The sequence below is a fragment of the Schistocerca cancellata genome, chromosome 3, assembly GCF_023864275.1.
Source record: "Schistocerca cancellata isolate TAMUIC-IGC-003103 chromosome 3, iqSchCanc2.1, whole genome shotgun sequence".
Classification (NCBI taxonomy): Eukaryota; Metazoa; Arthropoda; class Insecta; order Orthoptera; family Acrididae; genus Schistocerca; species Schistocerca cancellata.
This window is the reverse complement of record NC_064628.1, coordinates 377,314,349-377,336,356: the sequence shown is the minus strand read 5'-3', so window position 1 is coordinate 377,336,356 and position 22,008 is coordinate 377,314,349. Positions and strand designations below refer to the sequence as shown.

Here is a 22,008-nt window from a genome sequence, read left to right as displayed (position 1 = left end):
TTTAAATGTCAGTGTACACACCTGTTGCACAAAATAACAACAAAGGTGAAAAAAATTTCCAAATTTAATAGTTTTTGTCACTGATTTTATTATAAATAGAAAAGGAGCAAAATAGAAAAATCTATATAATTGAGAACATAAAAATTAAGATTATTAGGTACACAGGTGTTCTTCATGCCATGCTCTGTGACGGCAAAAATGAAATGAACAGAACACAAATAAAAAAACAACATTTTAAAAGCTAAAACAGATGCACATACTGTAGTACTTAAATTACTGTCTGACAGGGAAACAATTACCATTCTTAAAATGTAATGAGTGACATCAATGATAGAGTGGCTTCATTTCATATTGCAATACAAGTTTTTGTAATCAGTGATGATGTCTGAGTGACAAACCTGTTTTTCTCTAATTGCTATGAAGTTCAGATACACAGAAATGTGGCATACACAATGGCGCAGTGACTTGTATTTTTTCTCGCTTGGCTCCTGAAAACTAGGGGAAGGTAAACTGGCGGGAAAATCAGGCATTTTTTAAAAAAATCAGTCATTAAATATGAGGGTTGTACCAAAAGTAAGTTCCCATATTTTTCACAAATAGAAGACATTGGTTGTTGTTATTAGTTTATCATAGTTGAAAAGCTTACACTTTTATCTATTTTCCAACTAGTCTCCATTTGTTTCGACACGCATTTGAAGACAGTGCTCCAGATTTTGTATCCCTAAGTCTAGGAAGTCTCCCACCAACCTGATGAAGCGTGTGACCTCTGATTGGACTTCATCGTCACTCTTGAAGTGTTTGCCACCTAAGAGTTCCTTTAGCTTGGGGAAGAGATGATAACTGCAGGGGGCTAAGTCCAGGCTGTATAGGGGATGGGGCATAACAGTCCATCCAAATTTCTTCAAAAGCACCTGTGTTTGATGAGCAACGTGGGGTCGAGCATTGTCGTGAAGAAGCACTACTCCCTGTGTCAGTTGTCCTCTCCAGCGATTCTGGGTTGCTCACCAGAGTTTGGTAAATGTTGAGTTTATTGTCATCCCAGGTTGCATGAAATCGATGAGGAGTACCCCCTTCTGATCCCAAAACTCACTTGCCATAGCCTTTCCTGCCGACTGCATTTATTTTAATTTCTTTGGTGGCAGTGAACTGGAGTGATGTCACTGACGAGTTGTTTGTTTCGGGATGTGTAATGAAACCAGAGTTGTTTGTTTTGGGGGGTGTAAAGAAACACCACGTTTCATCTCCCATGATGACAGAGTCCAACAACTTCTCCTTGTTGCCTCCCCCCTCACGTTGTTGAAGAAACTTGTGAGCACAATGAGGGCGTTGCTCCTTGTGTCCGTGAGTCGGCATTCAGGGGACCCAGTGAGCACATACTTTGTGATAACCCAACGTTTCTGTTAAAGGTTTTTTTCCATTGTGCCATGGGAAGCTTCAGGAATGCATTCAACAAGTTCACGAACAGTGACCCTCCAATCTTTGAGCAGCTCACTGTTGATCTTCTGGACAATTGCATCTGAAACTGGCGGTCTTCCACTCTGTTCTTCATTGTGAACTTCCATGCTACCCTCACCAAAAGCCCTGCACCATTTGCGGACATGCTGAATGGACATGCACTCTTTACCATAAACCTCAGTCAGCTGCTGATGAATCTTCACGGACAGTAACTTCCTTGCCTGGAGAAACCGGAGTACTGTTCGAACCTCACACTTGGCGGGAGCAGCGATCAACACTTCCATCTCTGAGGACTGCCAAGCCAACACCGAGCGACGTAGCAAATCGTGGATGGCGAAATTATGCTAGAAGTGGAGCAAGTTCTTTCACATAATCTTTATAGAATCTTATAGGTATATCATCTGATCCTGGCGCCTTTCGACTACTAAGCGATTGTAGCTGCATTTCAGTTCCGCGATCGGTTATCTCAATATCTGCCACTTCGACGTTCGCACGACGATTGAAATGAGGGACAGTGTTACGATCTTCCACGGCGAAACAACTTTGGAAGACCGAACTCAGTATTTCGACTTTTCTCTCTGTTATATTCCGTTTCGGTGCCATGTGGTCGCTGAGAGAATGAATAGATGATTTTGAACCACTTACTGATTTTACATTCGACCAAAATCTCTTGGGGTTTTTACTCAGGTCGGTTGATAACGTCTTACTTTCGAAAACATTGAACGCTTCTCTCATTGCTCTCCTTACGCTCATTTTCGCTTCGTTCAGCTTTTGTTTGTCAGCTAGGTTTGTACTTCTCTTGAATCTGAGATGAAGTGTTCTTTGTTTTCGTAGCGCTTGTCTAACACGGCTGGTAAACAATGGCGGATCTTTCCCATCCCTTAAAACCTTACTCGCAACATACTGTCAAGGGAATATTGAACAATGCCTTTGAATTTTTTCCATTTCTCCTCCACATCTTCGTCCTCATCACCGAATATTTGATTTGACGCTGACTGCTGAGATATTATGAAATTTGGATCCTGTTACCCTTGCTGAGCAAATATATCTCCCTACCTTTCTGAAGATTCCTTGCAGGATCCGTTGTCATATATGCTGTCACAGCCTTATGATCACTGATACCTTCCTTTTCGTTAACTGATTCGATAAGTTCAGGTCTGTTTGTTGCCAGAAGGTCTAAGACGTCACCCACATGAGTTGGTTCTCTATCTGTTCAAGGTAATTTTCGGATAAGACATCCAGAACAACGCCACACAAATCCCCGTCGCTGGCACCATTTTTGATGGTATAACACTCCCAGTCTGTACCTGGCAAGTCACCTCCAATTACAAAGGCATGATCAGGAAAATTACTAATGATATTCTGCAAGTTCTGTCTGAAGCGCCCTACAACTACAGATTCTGACCCAGGTGGTCTACTCGCATTCGGGAGGACGACGGTTCAATCCCGCGTCCGGCCATCCTGATTTAGGTTTTCCGTGATTTCCCTAAATCGCTCCAGGAAAATGCCGGGAGGCACGGCCGACTTCCTTCCCCGTCCTTCCCTAATCCGTTGAGACCGATGACCTCGCTGTCTGGTCTCCTTCCCCAAACCAACCAACCAACCAACCAGGTGGTCTATAAAAGCATCCGATTACCACTTTTGACCGTTCTTTGATACTCAATTTCACCCAGATTAATTCACATTCGGAATCCGTGATAACCTCGCTAGATTTTATCGATTTTTTACTGCAATAAACACGCCTACACCATTGGCAACCAACCTATCCTTACGATAAATATTCGAATCAGAACTTAGTATTTCGTTGTCATTGACGTCTGGTTTCAACCAGCTTTCTGTTCGCAATACTATCTGTGCATTATAACCTTCAGTAAGCGATACTAATTTTGGGACCTGTCCTTGGATGCTCTTGTAGTTTACTAAAATCATATTAATCTTTTGTGTCTCTGATCTGCGAGGACCAACATTCTCTGAGGTCACTGTGGCTGATTTAACAGACAAATTGTCTTTGATCCCGAGAGATGAGTTCTCTAACCTAAAAAAGCCCAATGTGCACGCCACACGTACTCCGCTACCCTATTAGCCGCTTCTTGCGTGTAGTGCACGCCAGACATATTAAGGGGAACCCTGCAATTCTGCACCCTATAGCGGATGTCGAAAAATTCGCATCCGATACCGTCGCAGCGTCGTCTGAGCCTCTGGTTTAGACCTTCCACTGTGCTTCAAACCAGAGCAACGCGATCGACTCTGGGTATGATGCTACAAATAGACAGCTTAGCCTGTACCCCAATACGTTGCTAGTTGCCTTCAACAAATCAGCCAGCCACCGAAAGGAGCCGAGGATGGCCTCAGAACCCAAGTGGCAGGCGTCATTCGTGCTGACATGTGCCACTACATGCAGCCAGTTGCACCCAGTGTACTCGATAGCTGCCGGCAGGGCCTCCTCCACATCATGGATGAGACCTCCCGGCAAACATACCGAATGCACACTGGAATTCTTTCCCACCTTGCTGCTATCTCCCTGAGGGGCTCCATCACCCGCCTAACATTGGAGCTCCAAATGACAAGCATACTCACCCTCTCTACTTCTTCGGACTGGACAGGAAAATCGACCACTGGCCCAACAGGAGAGGCATCCCGTGCTGGCTCAGAGTTATCATCAACACAGAGGAGAACCTCGTACATGTTGCTAAGACGTAGGGAGCCAGCCGCACGGCCTGCTCCCTCTTTCGCTTTCTGCCCCATGACACGCGAACCCACCACTCTCTGTCACCCACTCTGGAGAATAAAGCTGTTCCTCAGCGCCATTGACGCTAATATATGTTTCGCTCACATTTTCAATGGTAGGAGAATTAAGTTGTGGCAGTATTTTTGGGTTTTGCTTTGTAAAGAACGTTTGAAAAGACAGTTAAGCATTTCTGCTTCTGTTTTGCTATGCTCAATTTCAGTTCCTGTTTCGTCCTTGAGTGACTGGTCACTAACTTTGGTGCCAGCCTTTAAATACAATCAGGATGTCTTCGTGTTTTGCGATAGATCTTTCTACAGTACTCTTCTATGGTAGTCGTTGAAGGTAGCACACATTGCTCTCTTGACAGCCAATCGCATTTTATTCGTCATATCGCTATCTGTAGCCCTATGCTTTGTTTTATGACCACTATGCAGCAGTCTCTCTTTCTTTAAAACTTTCTGTACAGGGCGTATGCCATGGAGGATCCCTCCCATCATGATCTGTTCTACTGTGTAAATATCTATCCAGGGCATGGACAACTGTACTTTCAAACTTGAGTTCGTCTGCATGCTCCTGTTCTGATTTAAAGGTTTCAAATTCCTCGTCGGCATATCACACTGCTGCTTTTTTGTCTGGTTTGCTGAACATATAGATCTTTCTTCTTATTTTAGCTGCCCTTCGTACTGTACAACCGCGGGAGGGAGAGGTTGTAGCGTCACGCTTCTGACGTCTGTGTTAAGGTGGCCCAGCAGTAATGAATTATCAGGTGGGGGTCCAGGGCTGATGTTGCATGAGAGAGCAGGAGACTGGATCAAATAAAGATAATACATTTCAGTGTACAGGACGCAAGGGCGCGCCTAAGGTGGAAGTTACCATGTGTCGGCCAGTCTAGTATGTCGAACAAACTAAATGAAGTGGGCCACAGGAGGGGAGGCGGTTCATGTTAAGTTCTGTTGGTGGCCGGTCATGGGACGCAGAGCCACACGCATAATCTGCCTCCCACACATGCTATTGCCAAACACCGATGGCTTGAATTTGCTAGCAGAATTCAGCTGAAGGCTCAGGGCATCTCTAACCAGCAGCAACTGGAAGGACCTGCCTCAGTTCTGAAAGGCAGGCAACTTGTGTCACATAGGCACAGCCGAAGTTACTCTGGGAGAAAACTTGTAAAGATTTTACTGTGACCTTTGAAATAAAATTTTTACACCAATACTTTAAAATATTCCTTGAGTGGCTGCCGCCTTGTACATTACTTCGGTATCCATTGTTGCTGTAACTGCCTCGTGGCCACTGAGACCAGTTTTGATGTGGACATTCTCAAAGGGGTCAGGTCAGTAAGGTTTATAAATTGTGATAAATGTGAAATATATCATTTTAAACCTTATAGTACTACAGCCACAGTTCTCAAAATGGCAGCTTTCGACAGCATAGCGATGTGCGGTGTATTTGTTTGACATTAGATGTAATATACTTCCATCATGAGTGGGGTTCCGAACTATCTGAGCTAGGTAGTTTTCAGAGAAGGCATTTAGTAATGTTCCACAGCATGTCTCGTCACGCTCACCACCAACAAAACTGTAATCGTCCCAGAAGTCTCCTCTGATAATTAGAATATAATTAAGGAATGTACGTACAAGCGAATTGAAATTTTTTCTAAATTTTTCGGTTACATCAGGAGGTGAGTCTGGTGGTCGATAGAATGATCCAGTTATAATTTTATTCCCACCCTTGATACTGAGTCTTGCCCAAACAAACTCGCAAGCAGCTTCAGTTCCTATCTCTGAGTTCCTTGCCTGCTGTAATAAATACATCACCTCCGTTTCCCATTAGCCAGTCCTTTCGGTATACACTTAAATCTTCACCAAAAATCTCGCCGCTATCAGTTTCGATTTTAACGAGCTTTCTGTCGGTCAGAGTGGTCAGGGCGACAGAATGTCAATCCCAAAGGCCCGGGTTGGATTCCCGGCTGGGTCGGAGATTTTCTCCGCTCAGGGACTGGGTGTTGTGTTGTAATCATCATCATTTCATCCCCATCGACGCGCAAGTCGCCTAAGTGGTGTCAAATCGGAAGACTTGCACCCAGCGAACGGTCTACCCGACGGGAGGCCCTAGTCAGACAACATTTATTCATTCATTCACCAGCTTTTTTGTATTTACTATTAGTATTTTTGAGCCTCATTGCTTTTTAGGAGCGCTTCAGTTCTGGCACTTTGTTGCGAATGCTTCGGCAGTTGCCATTAGCATATTAACAGTCTCATCTGTGGGCGGTGTTTCTTTGGATATTACACTGATAATTCGAGGCTTTCTATAGCTATTGTTATCTGGATTGGATGGATAGTTTATCTGTAACTGCTTTGCTTTTGAGAGCTGACATTTAGAATCGGAAAACTAAGCAGAATCACGTCCTTCATAATCCAACTCAAAGTGCGTTTAACCACGTTTTATTGCACTATAAAATGATTTTTAAGTGATTATTTACTTCGTACCTTCATCTTGTATGATCGTAGGTCTGATTCGGAATTTTTTAGGGAGTAGTCTACTGTGGAAAAGAAACGTAAAAAAACAACAATATCTAATTTTATGTAACATAAAGTTAAAAATCAAGTTGAAGTTTGTCACATACTGAAGTCTATAGTCCTAACAAACATAAGTTTCTAAATCAATGGAGTCAAACGATAAGACTTTTATGTCGCATATACACTCGCAAACACACTCATCAAAACCTTTAGGGTACTTCCCCTTGCCATAGAATCATGAAATTTGCTAAGAAAAAAGGTTTCACAGTACAAGTAAATGGAAAATCTGAAACTGTTAATCTGAAAAGAAAAAATAGCGTTTCTTCTTCAAACTTGGAAAAATTAAAAATTCTCGAATGTCTTGGATCTATGATCGATATCTTGTCAGTATCAATGTCGATAACAGGCAAAAATCATCGAGATTCTCGATTCCTAGGATGGATGAACTGTCTGTATACGTAGTTCAATTTGTATGAAACTCTCGGTGCGCGAAACCTATTCGCTCCTGGCCAGGTAGTTATGAATCTAATTGTTCAATGTTAAAAATTCCTGTGGGTTTTCAGAAAGCACACACATTCATTAATCTACTAGCTAGGAAATGTCATTATTTTAAATTCTTTAAATATTTCCCCGCGTAGCGCTATGCAGAATACCTTTCATTTTTCTGTCATCCCTCCTTTGAAGTTTGAAAGTTTGTTTTGCAATACCTATATTTCCTCAGAATATCAAACCATATCTGAGCGAGTTGTCCATACAAGCAAAATAGGCACACAACAATGATTCAGTACTGCAACAGCTCTGAAGCATTCTTAGCAGATAGCATTTACATAGTTTTTTATTCAAACTTCTCCCAGCTCAACTGTTCAGTGACCCAATGCCCAGAAATTTTGTGTATGAAGCTTGTGCAACAACATAGTTCCCTAACTCAGCATTTATGCTGCTTCTAGCTTTACTTTTATTATTATGGAAATTCATCCGTACCGTTTTTTCCTTATTCATGACCAAAGCGTTATTCCTAAAATTTTCGTGCCTCATTTATTGTCTTACAGACTTTCTGCTGTAGATCATCTTAAGTGCATTCTTTTATAAAAATGCTTTTGTCGTCGGCAAACATCACTGTGTGTGCGCCCTTCAGATGGTTTGGGAAATCATTTCTATGTACCAGGAACAACAGTACGCCTAACACGAATTATTGGACACCGTTGATTTATATCGCCTTGTAAGCTGTTGTAAACACTGCATGCTGCCTTTTGGTAGTCTGTGAACATAACTGTATAATAAAGAAATTTTATCAGCGACTCTTTTTTTTCACATTTTTACAAGCTGTGAGCCACCTTCTTAAAGTATTAATTTGAGAAATGGAATGAAAACTATACTAGCTGCAAAGGCTATTTTTGTTACTGCATATTCTGTATACAAGGGCGAAGGAAAACAACCTGCTCATATCATCTGAGCCGGCTAAGGGATGCTAAGTAGAGCAAACGTTTTCAGGTAACCGTTAGGTCGGAAATCTACCATTGGGGAACTATGGCCATAAAGCGACAATCAATCAGCTACGAGCACATGTACACGCGTGCATTTAAACTGACTTGATCCGACTGATACCTGTTATGCTGATGAGCGCAGTTACTAGTTAAATTAGCGAAGATAATGGTTTCAGCTGAACAGTCAAACCTAGGTGAACTTTGAATTCCTATTTGTGGCTGGTTACGTTTGACAAGAATTTTCTGTGATGTTCAATTAGCTAAAAGAATCGTAATGCTGCTAATGTGTTAAGTTATTAAGTTGTACGACAGGAACAGCCTGGAGTAAGATAGCCGACGTACGGTAATGAGAGGTGTAATGTTTTCAATAATGAAATCTAAAGTCCACGAATGAACTTTTATTTTAACAAGTACAGCAAATCCATAACTTTCAACTATGAAAAAGAAATCGGAAATTCAATTTTAAACGCTCTATTTTCTCAAGTCATATTTTTAACAGCAAATGCTCAAAATTCTTGTCTCCACCATCGCTACAAAGTTGAAATCGTCGAAGAAATGACTGGTGCATCCTGTAAAAAAATTCATGACAGGTATGTACCCAGTTGAACAGTTCATGACGGGAGAGATCCTCCGTGGTATACAGTGACTGTAAAGAGAAACTATCGAAACAAGAATACTGCGAACAAGTATCAAACAAAGCATAGGCTATGCATAGAGAGATGCTGAATGAAACACGTTTGGTAGTCAAGAGAGCAATGCATGAAGCCTTCAATCACTACATATTGTCGAAAAATCTTTCACAAAACCCAAAGAAATTCTGGTCGTATGTGGCACCAAAGTTAGTGTCACTCATGGACAAGACATGAATTGAAATTGAGAGTGGCAAAGCAAAAGCAGAAATGATTATATATGTTTTCAACTGTTCATTTACAAAGGAAAACCCAGGAGTATTTCCCCAATTTAATCGTCGTACCACTGGATAGATGACAGAAATGCAGTGGTATTGAGAAACAGTTGAAATCCTTAAAACTGAACAAAGCCCAGGGCCCGATTTAACCCTATTGGACTGTACACCCAATTTGTAGCTGAGGTAGCCCTTCGAACAAAAACACGTGCCCAGTAGCTAGAAGAAAGCACGTGTCACTCATGTCTACAAGAAGGATAGCAGAAGCTATCCACAGAACTGCCATCCAATATCCCTGACTTCCAATTGTTGTAGAATCTTAGAACATAGTATGAGATCAAACATAATGAGGCATCTCGAGCAAAAAGACCTCCTCATGCCAACAAGCAAGGATTTCGAAAATATACATCATGTGAAGCCCACTCGCATTTTTCTTTCATGACATACCGAAAGCCATGGATCATGTTGGTCAGATAGATGCAGTATTTCTCAGTTTCCGAAAAGCGCTCGACGCTGTACCACACCTACACTTATTATCAAAAGAACGATCAGACGAAATTTGTGACTGCGCTGAGTACCTGTTGGTAAGGAGGACGCAGTATGTCATATTGGATGGAGAGTCGTCAAAAGGTGTACTAGGGACTTCGGGTGTGCCACAGTAAAGTGTAGTGGGTCCCTTGCTGTTCACCTTGTATACCAATGACCTTGCGAACAACATTAATAGAAACCTCGGACTTTTTGCAGACGGCACAGTTGCCTACCATGAAGTTCAGTCAGAACGATGTTCCACAAATATTCAGACGTTGATAAGATTTTAAAGATTGGCAACAAATTGTGCACTTCACAATACGAAAAAACCTAGGATCGTATGAACACAATATCAGTGAGCCACAGTTGGAATAGGTAACCCCATACAAAAACCATGGTGTATCAAATGGTAGGCATACGAAATGGAACGATCACATAGGCTCCGTTGTGAGTAAAGCAGGTTGTAGACTTCCGTTTATTGGCAGAATACTAGGGAAATGCGGTCAATTTACGAAGGCGATTGCTTATAGATCACTGTCATAGAATGTCGCCCACGTTTGTGAGATCGTACCAAATAGAACGAGAAGGGCAGCACGAATGGTCACAGATTTGTATGATTCCCAAGAGAGTGAAGAAAGAACAGAGGATGTAAACTGTTCTGAGAAAGTTTTTGTTATGTCCATCCTTGTGGCTGGAGGTTTGGGGGACTGCGACTGTACACTACTGAAAGAAAATGAAACGCCTACAGTCGTCCTTAAGATGTTATTTATTGTGTAGCTACCAGTTTCGTTGCTTCAATGCACTATCTTCAGGCCTTAGTTGATGCTAAAGGGGTTATCACGTTCCATATCTAAGATGCATCAGTGGCCAACATAACCGGTTAACGCTGACAACATGTAACTATGATGTCGTCTCCACAATCATCAACTGTCAGGTCCTGAGAAAGTTCACTAAGAAAGTTTCGAGAACCCGCTTTAAATGCTGAGTCTAGGAATATACTATAACCATCTAGGTATGGTTCGCATAGGGGTGTGAGGACAAAATTAGATTATCAGACTAATTACAGCACGCCAAGAGGCATTTATACAACCATCCTTCCTGCTCTCCTTTTGTGAATGGAACGGCAAAAAAGCACTAATAACTGGCATAATGTAACGTACCCTCTGCCATGTCCCTCACAGTGGTTCGAGAGTGTAGATGATTTTCGCGGCCTCAAACACATTCATTTACCAGACAAACTTTTGGGCGCTCGTCGTTTTCTTGCTGCTGTTTTACTGCCGTGGGTCAGTAGCAATGCATTTTCGAGCTGTGGTTACCGGTTATCTGGAAAAGTATGCTTGATTCGACGTTCATGTACTGCCATTACTTTATTATGTGGTTGTTTTGATGCGAAAACGTCTATTTACTCATCGATCAAACATTGTTGTGTGCCAATATACCGCTAGGTTTGAATCGCTGCTAGACTAACAATGCCTAAACAGTGTTTCACACTCCCCCTGCCCTCAACGAATAAATCATTCTGTACGTATTTGTCACGCACTACTTGTTTTGCCCGTTCCGTCATCGCACCAATGCAGGCGCATGAGCGCGATTCTTACTAATTAGCCTCTTGTAAAGTTGTAAACTGATGGAGTGTGAAAACATTTTCACCCAAGACATTGATTCAAGTCCCATTGTGAAGAGTTTGCGGAGGTGTACTAGGACCTAAAGCGATATAATAAAAATATACGCCGAAATATAAGTGAATATCGATATTAAATTGAAAATTACAAAATAATGTAAAATGTCTTCTCTCGTAGCTCGTAATATCTTAAGAATTATTGAAATTTTTTTTTTTTTAAAAAAACGCAAGTTACAGGAAAGCGCGCTTCGAAAGGAATCCAAAAGGCTAAGAAGTCCAGCGACGAGGGAACGCGAGAGCTATGTTAATGTCGAAAATGGAATGCAAAAAACTTCGCAAAGCAATTACGTAGCTGGACATACAACGGCTAGCGACTGTCTAAACTTGTAATTTATCTTTTCTGTAACCATTATAGTACACTGTGTAATCATTGTAATCATTCTATTAATGAGATGGACGATTTAATTAGATGATTTCATCTCGAGGTTTTCACGAAAAATCTACGCAGTTGACCCGAACTGCACTCACAGAAATTTTTTCTCTACCTTGTATGCCACCAGACTGTGTACCACACGACAAAATTTCGCTCTGGCGTCTGCAAATATTCGAAAAGGAGCTTACATTTCGTATCACACAGTAGGAAGCCGTTACGTTTGGCAGATAACTGATGTGTAAGTGTGCTTGTTACTCACTGTGACGTCCATGCTTGCTGTTGAATTTGTCCGGGACCGCTGGACTTATGCGTAGGTCGCCGACCTCCGTGCACTTATATACACCCGACGACCGCAGCGAGTTCAACCACCTCCAGCCTGGAAGGTCAAGGCCGAAGAGAGAGTGGACAAGGCTTCATTCCGGAAGCCGCCCGATGCTTACGAGTGGCCCTCCTTGGTCCCTCCATCACTTAAATTCTCGTTTATCTCCTTTCGACATTAACATATTTTACAGCTACGCCTCAGCTCTCTACGCAACGAAGCATGATCTGCTGTCACTCTTAACACTTAATGTTGGAAGTGTGAGGACAGGCCGGATGCATATGCAGCGGATTTTCTTCTGCCGCGGAGAATTGACTGTCACTGCTCACGGAAATCTAGCGTTTACACACGTAGCGGTAAAATATCTGTCGCCTTTGTACAAGTCAGCCAATTATTGACAGTGTACTTTCACCATCAAACCAGTTCTCATAATTTAACTTTGTTATTTAAATTATTTATTGCTTTTAAGCGCCCAGTGTTGTTTGAAATGAACAAAGAGCAAATTCAAGGTTTATTGTTATTACGTCGGCGAATGAAAAGGAAAAGAAAAAAAATCGACTAGTTTCGGTTCAACCAATTAATAAATAAGAGGAGAAGCAAGAGCATTCTACACTCAGTTTGATGGGTTGGGACAGGATGACACGAAATTCTTCAATTACTTCAGACTGTTGGCGATTTTCTTTGAGAGACTCCATGGGCGGTTGGAACAAACCATTCAGCATGAAAATAGCAAAATGAGGGATATTATTCAGCCTGTGAAATGCTGGCACTAACGCTGAGCTAAACACGACAATATTTTCAGACTAGTTTTAAAGGTAAATGTATTTACAGTTAGTGCAGAGTCTGTATTTGACAGTGTCTGTATAGTTGGATGCAATGCAATGTGCTTCAGACGTGCATCTGTATAGTTGGATGCAAATGTGCTTCAGACGTGCATATCTGAAGCACATTTGCACCCAACTATAGAGACATTGTCAAATAAAGACACTGCACTAATTGTATTTCATGTCAAAGTAAGCCTAACTGACGAGACAAGCATTCTCCCCCAAAGGCGGGAATCACACGAATGGTACGAAGGCACTGTTGGACGTAGACACCATGACATACGGAAGTCTGGATGGGTCCGGGAGATGTGTACGGATAACTGACTAGCCGGCACGGTAGCTCAGCGTGTTCGGTCAGAGGGCTGCGTGCTCTCTGTAATAAAAATAACTGAGTCAAGGCGTCAACGATCAACTTGAACGGATGTCTTGTGACGTCCGCCCATACCAAACGCAACAAACTATATCGAACAAATTGAAGAAAAAAAAAGTGGTTAAGACGACCGCACGCGATAAGCGGTAAATCCGGGTTCGAGTCCCAGTCCAGTTCAAATTTTTATGAGACTTCAAATGGTTCAATGGTTCAAATGGCTCTGAGCACTATGGGACTTAACATCTGTGGTCATCAGTCCCCTAGAACTTAGAACTACTTAAACCTAACTAACCTAAGGACATCACACACATCCTTGCCCGAAGCAGGATTCGAACCTGCGACCGTAGCAGTCGTGCGGTTCCGGACTGAGCGCCTAGAACCGCGAGACCACCGCGGCCGGCTTTTGTGAGACTAGAATAAACTATTCAGCTGATGATATATCGTATTCGCAGTTTGCGAATACATTTCATTCGTAACAGTGTTTATTGATACAGTTCTCAAAAACTGTCCGCAGCTCGTGGTCGTGCGGTAGCGTTCTCGCTTCCCACGCCCGGGTTCGATTCCCGGCGGGGTCAGGGATTTTCTCTGCCTCGTGATGACTGGGTGTTGTGTGATGTCCTTAGGTTAGTTAAGTTCTAGGGGACTGATGACCATAGATGTTAAGTCCCATAGTACTCAGAGCCATTCTGCAAAAACATAGAAAATACCAATATTACTGTATCTTTATGTACGAGGATAAGTCAGCTATTATTCGCAAAGTAGGTATAATATTTTATTGTAATCAAATAGGAAACTTACAAGAACATCATTTTTCGACAGTCTCCTTGCGTTTCAACGCACTTAGTCCATCGTTGTACAAGCTTCCTGATGCCCTCGTAAAAGAAGGTTCTCGGTTGAGCTGCGGACCAGAAATGCACCGCTTCTTTCACTGCTTTGTCTGAGGCAAATTGACGGCCGCTTAATGCCTGTTTGAGTGCACCGAACAAGTGATAGTCAGAAGGGGTAATATCAGGACTACATGGATGATGATTCAGTACTTCAAATTTGAGTTTATGGAGCGTTTCAGCAGTGTGGGCAGCAGCATGCGGACGGACATTGTCGTGCAACACCTTTTGACAGCAATCGTCGGTGTTTGCTTCGAATTGCAGGCTTTAGCCTGGCAGTAAGCATTTCACTGTAACGTACACTGTTTATTGTTGTGCCCCTTTTCCCATAATGTTCCAGTACTGGACCTTGAGCGTCCCAAAAAACCGTAAGCATCAGTTTTCCTGTGGACGGTTCGGTCTTGAACTTTCTCTTGCAGGGCGAATTTGGATGTTTCCATTCCATACTCTGCCGTTTACTCTCCGGCTCGTAATGATGGATCCATGTTTAGTCACCAGTAATGATCCTGTCTAAGAAGTTGTCCCCTTCGTTACCATAGCGAACCAAATGTTTTTTGCAGATGTCCAAGCGCGTTTGTTTGCAACTGTGTGAGTTGTTTTGGGACCCATCTTGCACAAACTTTACGAAACCCAAATCTGTTGTGGATGATTTACAGGCAGAAATAATTTGCAGACGATGTGTCACTTCGTCAATAGTTAATCGTATGTCCAAGAGAATCATTTCACGTGAACGCTCGGAATTTTTCAATCCATTCCTAGAGACTCCATTGTGGCAAAACACTGTTCCCGTACTGTACCGAACGTCTTCGATGAATTTCGGCCCCTGATACGCCTCCCGACCACAAAAAACGGATCACTGAACGCTGCTCTTCTTTGGTGCAAATAGACAGTGGAGCAGCCATGATTAACAGCACGGCGAAACTAACCTAGCAGCTTGAAAATTGCAAAGATATAACAACAAATAAACAAAGCATGCGTCATCAACGTAAAACGACAGTACTACCACAATAAACAAAAATATAACTAAATTGCGTGTAATAATTGACTTACCCTCGTACACAATGTAAATTATAAACTGATGTTCATTGTGATAAATGAATTGTAAGAATTTCCTGAAGCACTTCTTTCACAGTCTTCCTTGTCTACATACTCAGCAAAATTTTTTTTAGTATCCAGATGTTGTAGCTTTTTTTCATTCAGTCCTTCATGTGTTCAGAGAGTGAACTGCCAGTTCGCTTAGGGCAAAAACTGGGTGAGTCGTAAAGTGGGGGATGCGGAGGCTGTGAGGGATGTAAATTTAGAATGTTGAATGTTGGACGAGTTTGTCTTTGTTGGGATGCGCGAGTAAACAGTGCATTTTGAGCTGGGACTGAGGGAGTCGTCCATAGGGGAGGACAGCTTACGTCAGTTGTAGTCATCCGATTCTCCCCGAAAGTAACTGTGTACTACCTTCTACGGGCTACAGCAGGGCTGGCCAAACGCCACTCATAACGTAAAAGAATTTGTGAAGAGTGCAAAGCAACAGACCTCATTTCATTCGAAAGTAGCGGATGCCCTGACCAATAACAGAAAATGTTGGTGTAGTTGGAATTATTAGTCTGGAATATATTTAAATTTTCTTTGCCTCTGACACTAAATGGTCTATGAGGCTGACGAGCGGTTTGAAATGCAATCGTCAATTAAAATTGCGCGATGGCGGTGTGTCTAAGAAGACGACATCTCTGACACAGTCAGGGGCACGCAAAAGAAGTAGTAAGTGTCTAATTTGTTTCATGTTTGATGTTGGTCACATGTTGACTAGAACTGGGTGAGAACAGTAAAGCCGGATTGATTTGTCGGTAATCCATTGATTGGAGATCTATCTGCACAAAAATTACATTAATGGAAATATTTTATTAAACTTGAGAGCACCAAACTTATACAGGACTTGGATTTTATGATAAGCCAGCTTCACAGTTCACGTCGTGATAACGAAGGATAAGAATTTCAGAGCATTTTTCGACATCGTCACAAATTACTGTGAAGTGCATGGCAAATATAGTTTTCCATTGACCCACATGTTAAGAATTTCTTTTAGTTTCACGCTTTGGTGGAGCGCAGGAACAGTGACTGCTTAAACACATTTATTCACTCTGTATATTGAGCAAGCAGTAAAGGAAACAAAAGAAAAATTTGGAGTAGGAATTAAAATCCATGGAGAAGAAATAAAAACTTTGAGGTTCGCCGTTGACATTGTAATTCCGTCAGAGACAGCAAAGGACCTGGAAGAGCAGGGTTATTTGGTAAGCGTGATAGCGTTATGGAGACGTTTAGCAAACTCAAGTGGCAAGACTCTGCAAGAGAGGCGCTCTGCATTGCGGTGTAGCTTGCCTGCCAGGTTTCGAGAGGGTGCGTTTCTGGATGAGGTATGGAATATATTGCTTCCCCATACTTATACCTCCCGAGGAGATCAAGAATATAAAATTAGAGAGATTCGAGCGCGCACGGAGGCTTTCCGGCAGTCGTTCTTCCCGCGAACCATACGCGACTGGAACAGGAAAGGGAGTTAATGACAGTGGCACGTAAAGTGCCCTCCGCCACACACCGTTGGGTGGCTTGCGGAGTATAAATGTTGATGTTGATATGTGCGTCGTAATTAAGGTATGTCCACATGACGCCTCTTTCGTCGTGAGCAATCGCAGACGCACGGGTTAACGGGCCACGCACAAAAATTTGTGAAAAAAACGCATGTACGCACGGGCGTTCTCGTGTCCACACGTTGCCTCCCTCCGTAAGCAGTCTGCTATGGATCCCCTTCTTTGTTTCGAAATTTGGGCTCCGTTTATTGTGACGAAATGGCGACAGAGAAAGAAAACACATAAACAACAGTAGGTACAAAGTACCTAAATAAAGAAGGTAAGAGAAATACAAGGCGAAACGTTCTGTCTGCAAATTTCAGAAGGGGGTCATAGCGAGATTTTAGATTTAGACTTTCTACATGGGAAACTGCAGCGATAAGCCTGACAATAACATTTCGTTAGCTACGAACCGGCGACTTCTATGCCATTTTCAACTATTTATTTGGCATTTCAGAACAAACCATTTCAGTGATTATTCCTGAAAATGAGAAATATTTAAGGGAGGTTCGTAGTAATTATGTGCAGTTTGATTAACTTCCAATGCATCATTTGTATTTTATGCGAAAGTTGTTTACAAAACTTTAATCATGAAGGATATATGTAGATTAGGCCTAAACTCTTCGGATTCGACAAAGGTGTGGATCTCATAGACGCCAAAATCCACAAGAATGGAACTAATGTCCTTCATTCGCCATAGCATGAATATTCGCCCACAGTTTTCATCCTGTTGTTATTGTTGTCGCTATGGTCTTCAGTCCAAGTTTGATATGGCTTTCCATGCTATTCTATCTGTGCGAGCCTGTTCATCTCCGAGTTGCTACTGCAACCTACGAGGGTCGTTCAAAAAAGTAATGCCCCACATTAAAAAAAAAGCCATTAATATACATAGACAAACGTCCTTGTTGGTGCTTCACATTTGATGTTTGTTCTGGGCCCCGGTGAAGTTTCGAACCGTTCTGGCAGATGGCAGAACCGTAATATAGCGTCAAAATGGCGTCTACCAACGGCTCACGTTGCAAGCAGCGTGCTGTTATTGAATCCTTGTGTGCAGAAAAAGAACCGTGGTGAACATCCATAAACGTTTGTGTGCAGCGTATGGCGATGCTGCAATTGATAGGAGTACAGTTGGGGGATGGGTAAGGAAAGTTACGGCCTCAGGAAATGCAGAAACAGAGCTCCATGATCACCACGCTCGGGACATCCTGTCACAGCCACTGCTCCAGACATGCTGAATCGTGCAGATGCCATTATTCGTGCCGACTAGTGCATCACAACTCGAGAATAATGATTGGCTCTACAGATGTCAGTCAGCAGTGATCGAGACTCTCGGATATTCAAAGAGGTGTTCACGATCGGTTCCGCGAATGCTCACAGCGGACCACAAGATTCAAAGAAAGGCCATTTCATCTGAATTGTTGGAGCTTAAAGATTCTCTACGGAGAACACACTTTGAAGATAGTGAGAGTGCCAGTCATGCAGTGAAAACATGTTTACGACTACAGGACAAGAGCTTTTACCAGCAGGAAATACAAGCTCTTCCGCAACACTGGCGTATGGTCATGGAATGTGATGGAGACTACGTAGAAAAATAGGACATGGACAAGACATGTTGATATATGATGTCACCAAATTCTGACTCTTAACAATAAATATGTTATGAGAAAAAAACGTGGGGAATTACCTACTGATTACTGTATTCATCTTTTGGTCTCTCTCTACGACTTCAACCTACCACACTTCCCTCCAGTACCTACTGGTGATCCCCCTCAGAATGTGTCCTACCAACTGATCCCTTTTTCTAGCCAAGTTGTGCCACAAATTCCTCTTCTCTCCAATTCTATTCAATACCTCCTCATTGGTTATGTGATCTACCCATCTAATCTTCATCATTCTTCTGTAGCACCAAATTTCGAAAGCTTCTATTCTCTTCTTGTCCAAACTATTTATCGTCCTCGTTTCACTTCCATACATGGCTACCTCCATACAAATACTTTCAGAAACGACTTCCTGACACTTAAATCTATACGCAATGTTAACAAATTTCTCTTCTTCAGAAACACTTTTCTTGCCATCGCCAGTCTTCATTTTATACCCTCTTTAGCTCGACCATCATCAGTTATTTTGCTGCCCAAGTAGCAAAACTCATCTACAACTTTAAGTGTCTCATTCTAATTCCCACTGCATCACCTGATTTAATTCGACTACACTCCATTATCCTAGTCTTGCTTTTGTTGATGTTCATCTTATGTCTTCGTTTCAAGACGCTGTCCATTCCGTTCACCTGCTCTTCCCTGTCCTTCGCTGTCTCTGACAGAATTACAATGTCATCGGCATACCTCAAAGTTTTTATTTCTTCTCCCTGGACTTTAATTCCTACTCCAAATTTTTCTTTGTTTCCTTTACTGCTTGCTCGACATACAGATAGAATAACAATCGGGGATAGGCTACAACTCTGTCTCTCTCCCTTCTCAACCATTACTTCCGTTTCCTGCCCTTCGAGTCTTATAACTGTCATCTGGTTTCCATACAAATTGTAACTAGCCTTTCACACCCTTTTTTTGACCCCTGCCAACTTTAGAATTTGAAAGAGAGTACTCCAGTCAACACTATCAAAAGCTTTCTCTTAGTCTACAAATGCTGTAAACGTTGGTTTGCCTTTGCTGAACCTATCTTCTATTAGAAGTCGTAGGGTTAGTATTGCCTCTCATGTTCCTACATTTCTCTGGAATCCAAACCGATCTTCCCCGAGATCGGATTCTGCCAGTTTTTCCATTCGTCTGTAAAGAAGTTGTGTTAGTATTTTGCAATCGTGACTTCTTAAACTAATAGTTCGGTAATTTGCATACCTGTCAGCCCTTGCTACCTTTGGAATTGGTGTTATTATTTTCTTCTTGAAGTACGAGGTTATTCCACCTGTCTCATACATCTTGCTCACCAGATGGAATAGTTTCGTCATGGCTGTCTCTCCTAAGGCTATCAGTGGTTCTAACGGAATGTAGTGTATTCCCGGAGCCTTGTTTTGAGTTAGGTCTTTTAGTGCTCTGTCAAATTCGTCACTCAGTATCATATCTCCCATCTCATTTTCATCTACATCATCTTCCATTTCCATAACATTCTCCTCTAGAACATCTTACTTGTATAGACCTTCTACGAGGATTGGAACTTAAATAGTGGCTACTATTTATTCACAACTGATACAAAAGAGTTACTTGTTTGCACCTATTACTCCCCTTCAAAGTAGTCACCAGCGTTGTGTAGAACCTATTGCCAGCGATGTGAAAGGCGTAGTATACTGTTAGCAGAGCCTGTTGTGTTGATGATGCGAATGGAGCGATCTACTGCCTGTCGAATGTATGGAACAGTTCTGAAGCGAATGCCACGAAGTGGTTCCTTCATCTTCGGAATCAAATCAAAGTCACAATGACTTAAGTCTGGGGCAGCGTCGTAACGCATCCATTTCTGCATTTCCGTCAAGTCATGCGGAACCCATCCTGCAGCAATTTTTCGGATGCCCAGGCGTTCCTTCAGGATGCGAAGCACAGTTGTATGCGCTAATCCTGTTTCGTCGGTGAGCTCACGAATCGTATGGCGTAAATCACCGTCCGCTAATGCGGCAACAGCATGCACTTCTTCTTCAGAGACGCTAGGACGACCTACGTTGAAGGTTTTTACCCAACGTGCCACTGTTTTGCAAGGCAAAGCCGATTCCCTGCATGCCTCTCGAAGACCTTGAAGACACTGTCGTGCTGTACGACCTCTGGCACATTCAATCTTTATCCAACTCCGTTGTTCCTGTTTCGAAAACATAGTGACACCGTTACGTTAGACCGCTCGCTCACAAGTGACTGTGTTTCCTTCAATTGTGCGCACTCCGGTGACGCCGGACGGGCGAGTCCATTTGCTCGGAAGTAAGGTAGGTATGTGAACAACGTGTGCTATCAGCGACAATAGCAGATTCCATTGCATAGTGCCTCCACAGTAGTGTTGCCACTATTTAAGTTCCAACCTACGTATATACTCCTTCCACCCTTCTGCTTTCCCTTCTTTGGTTAGGACTGGTTTTCCATCTGAGCTCATACAGGTGGTTCCCTTTTCTTCAAAGGAGTCTTTAATTTTCCTGAAGGCGGTATGTATGATATATGCTTCTGCATCCGTACATTTGTTCTCTAGGTATTCCTGCTTAGTCATTTTCCACTTTCTGTCGATCTCATTTTTTAGACATTTGTATTCCCTTTTGGCTGCTTCATTTACTGCAATTTTATACGTTCTCATTTCATAAATTAAATTCAATAACTTTTGTGTTACCGAAGGATTTCTACTACGCCTCGTCTTTTTATCTACTTTATCTTCTGTTGCCTTCAGTATTTCATCTCTCAAAGCTACCCATTCTTCTTCAACTGTGTTCCTTTCCGCTGTTCTTGTCAATTGTTCCCTAATGCTCCCTCTGAAACTCTTTTCAACCTCTGGTTCCTTCTGTTTATCCAGGTACCATCTTCATAAACTACTACCTTTTTGAAGTTTCATCAGTTTTAATCTACAGTTCATAAGCAATAAATTGTGGCCAGAGTCTACATCTGCCCCTGGTAAAGTCTTACAATTTAAAATCTGGTTCCTAAATCTCTGTCTAACCATTATATAATCAATCTAAAACCTTCTGGTGTCTCCAGGTCTCTTCCACGTACACTACCTTCTTTCATGATTCTTAAACCAAGTGTTAGTTATGTTTAAATTATGCTCTGTGAGAATTCTACCAGGCCGCTTCCTCTTTCATTCCTTTCCCCCAGTCCATACTCAATTACTCACCTACTACTTTTCTTTCTCTTCATTTTCCTACTATCGAATTCCAGACCTCCATGACTATTAAATTTTCGTCTCCCTTAACTATCTGAATAAAGTCTTTTATCTCATCATACATTTCTTCATCAGCTACAGAGCTAGCTGGCTTACAAACTCGTAATACTGTGGTGGGTGTGGGCTTCGTGTTTGTCAAATTCTTCATCCTGTACACTTCATGAAACGAAAAACTGTAGTAACCTGTGACTACAGTGTAAATGGGTCACAACTGAAGTCAGTCTGCTCATACAAATTCCCTTGTGTAACAATCATCCTACACTTTTCATAAATTTCTGGCTTATTGTTCTCTGTTTCCCTACTTCAAAACTCAAGGTATCTCATTCTTTGCAGCAGGTCTAATACACTCCTGGAAATTGAAATAAGAACACCGTGAATTCATTGTCCCAGGAAGGGGAAACTTTATTGACACATTCCTGGGGTCAGATACATCACATGATCACACTGACAGAACCACAGGCACATAGACACAG

The 22,008-nt window shown here is 42.2% G+C and overlaps 2 protein-coding genes across 2 annotated transcripts in view; one reads left to right on the top strand and one right to left on the bottom strand.

The window, feature by feature from the left end:
- The window catches only part of LOC126175067 (kelch-like protein 28), a 220,440-nt gene that overhangs the window by 414 nt on the left and 198,018 nt on the right, over positions 1-22,008 (bottom strand). The window lies entirely within an intron of this gene.
- LOC126175069 (bolA-like protein 3) overlaps positions 1-22,008 on the top strand; it is a 110,855-nt gene that overhangs the window by 41,959 nt on the left and 46,888 nt on the right. The window lies entirely within an intron of this gene.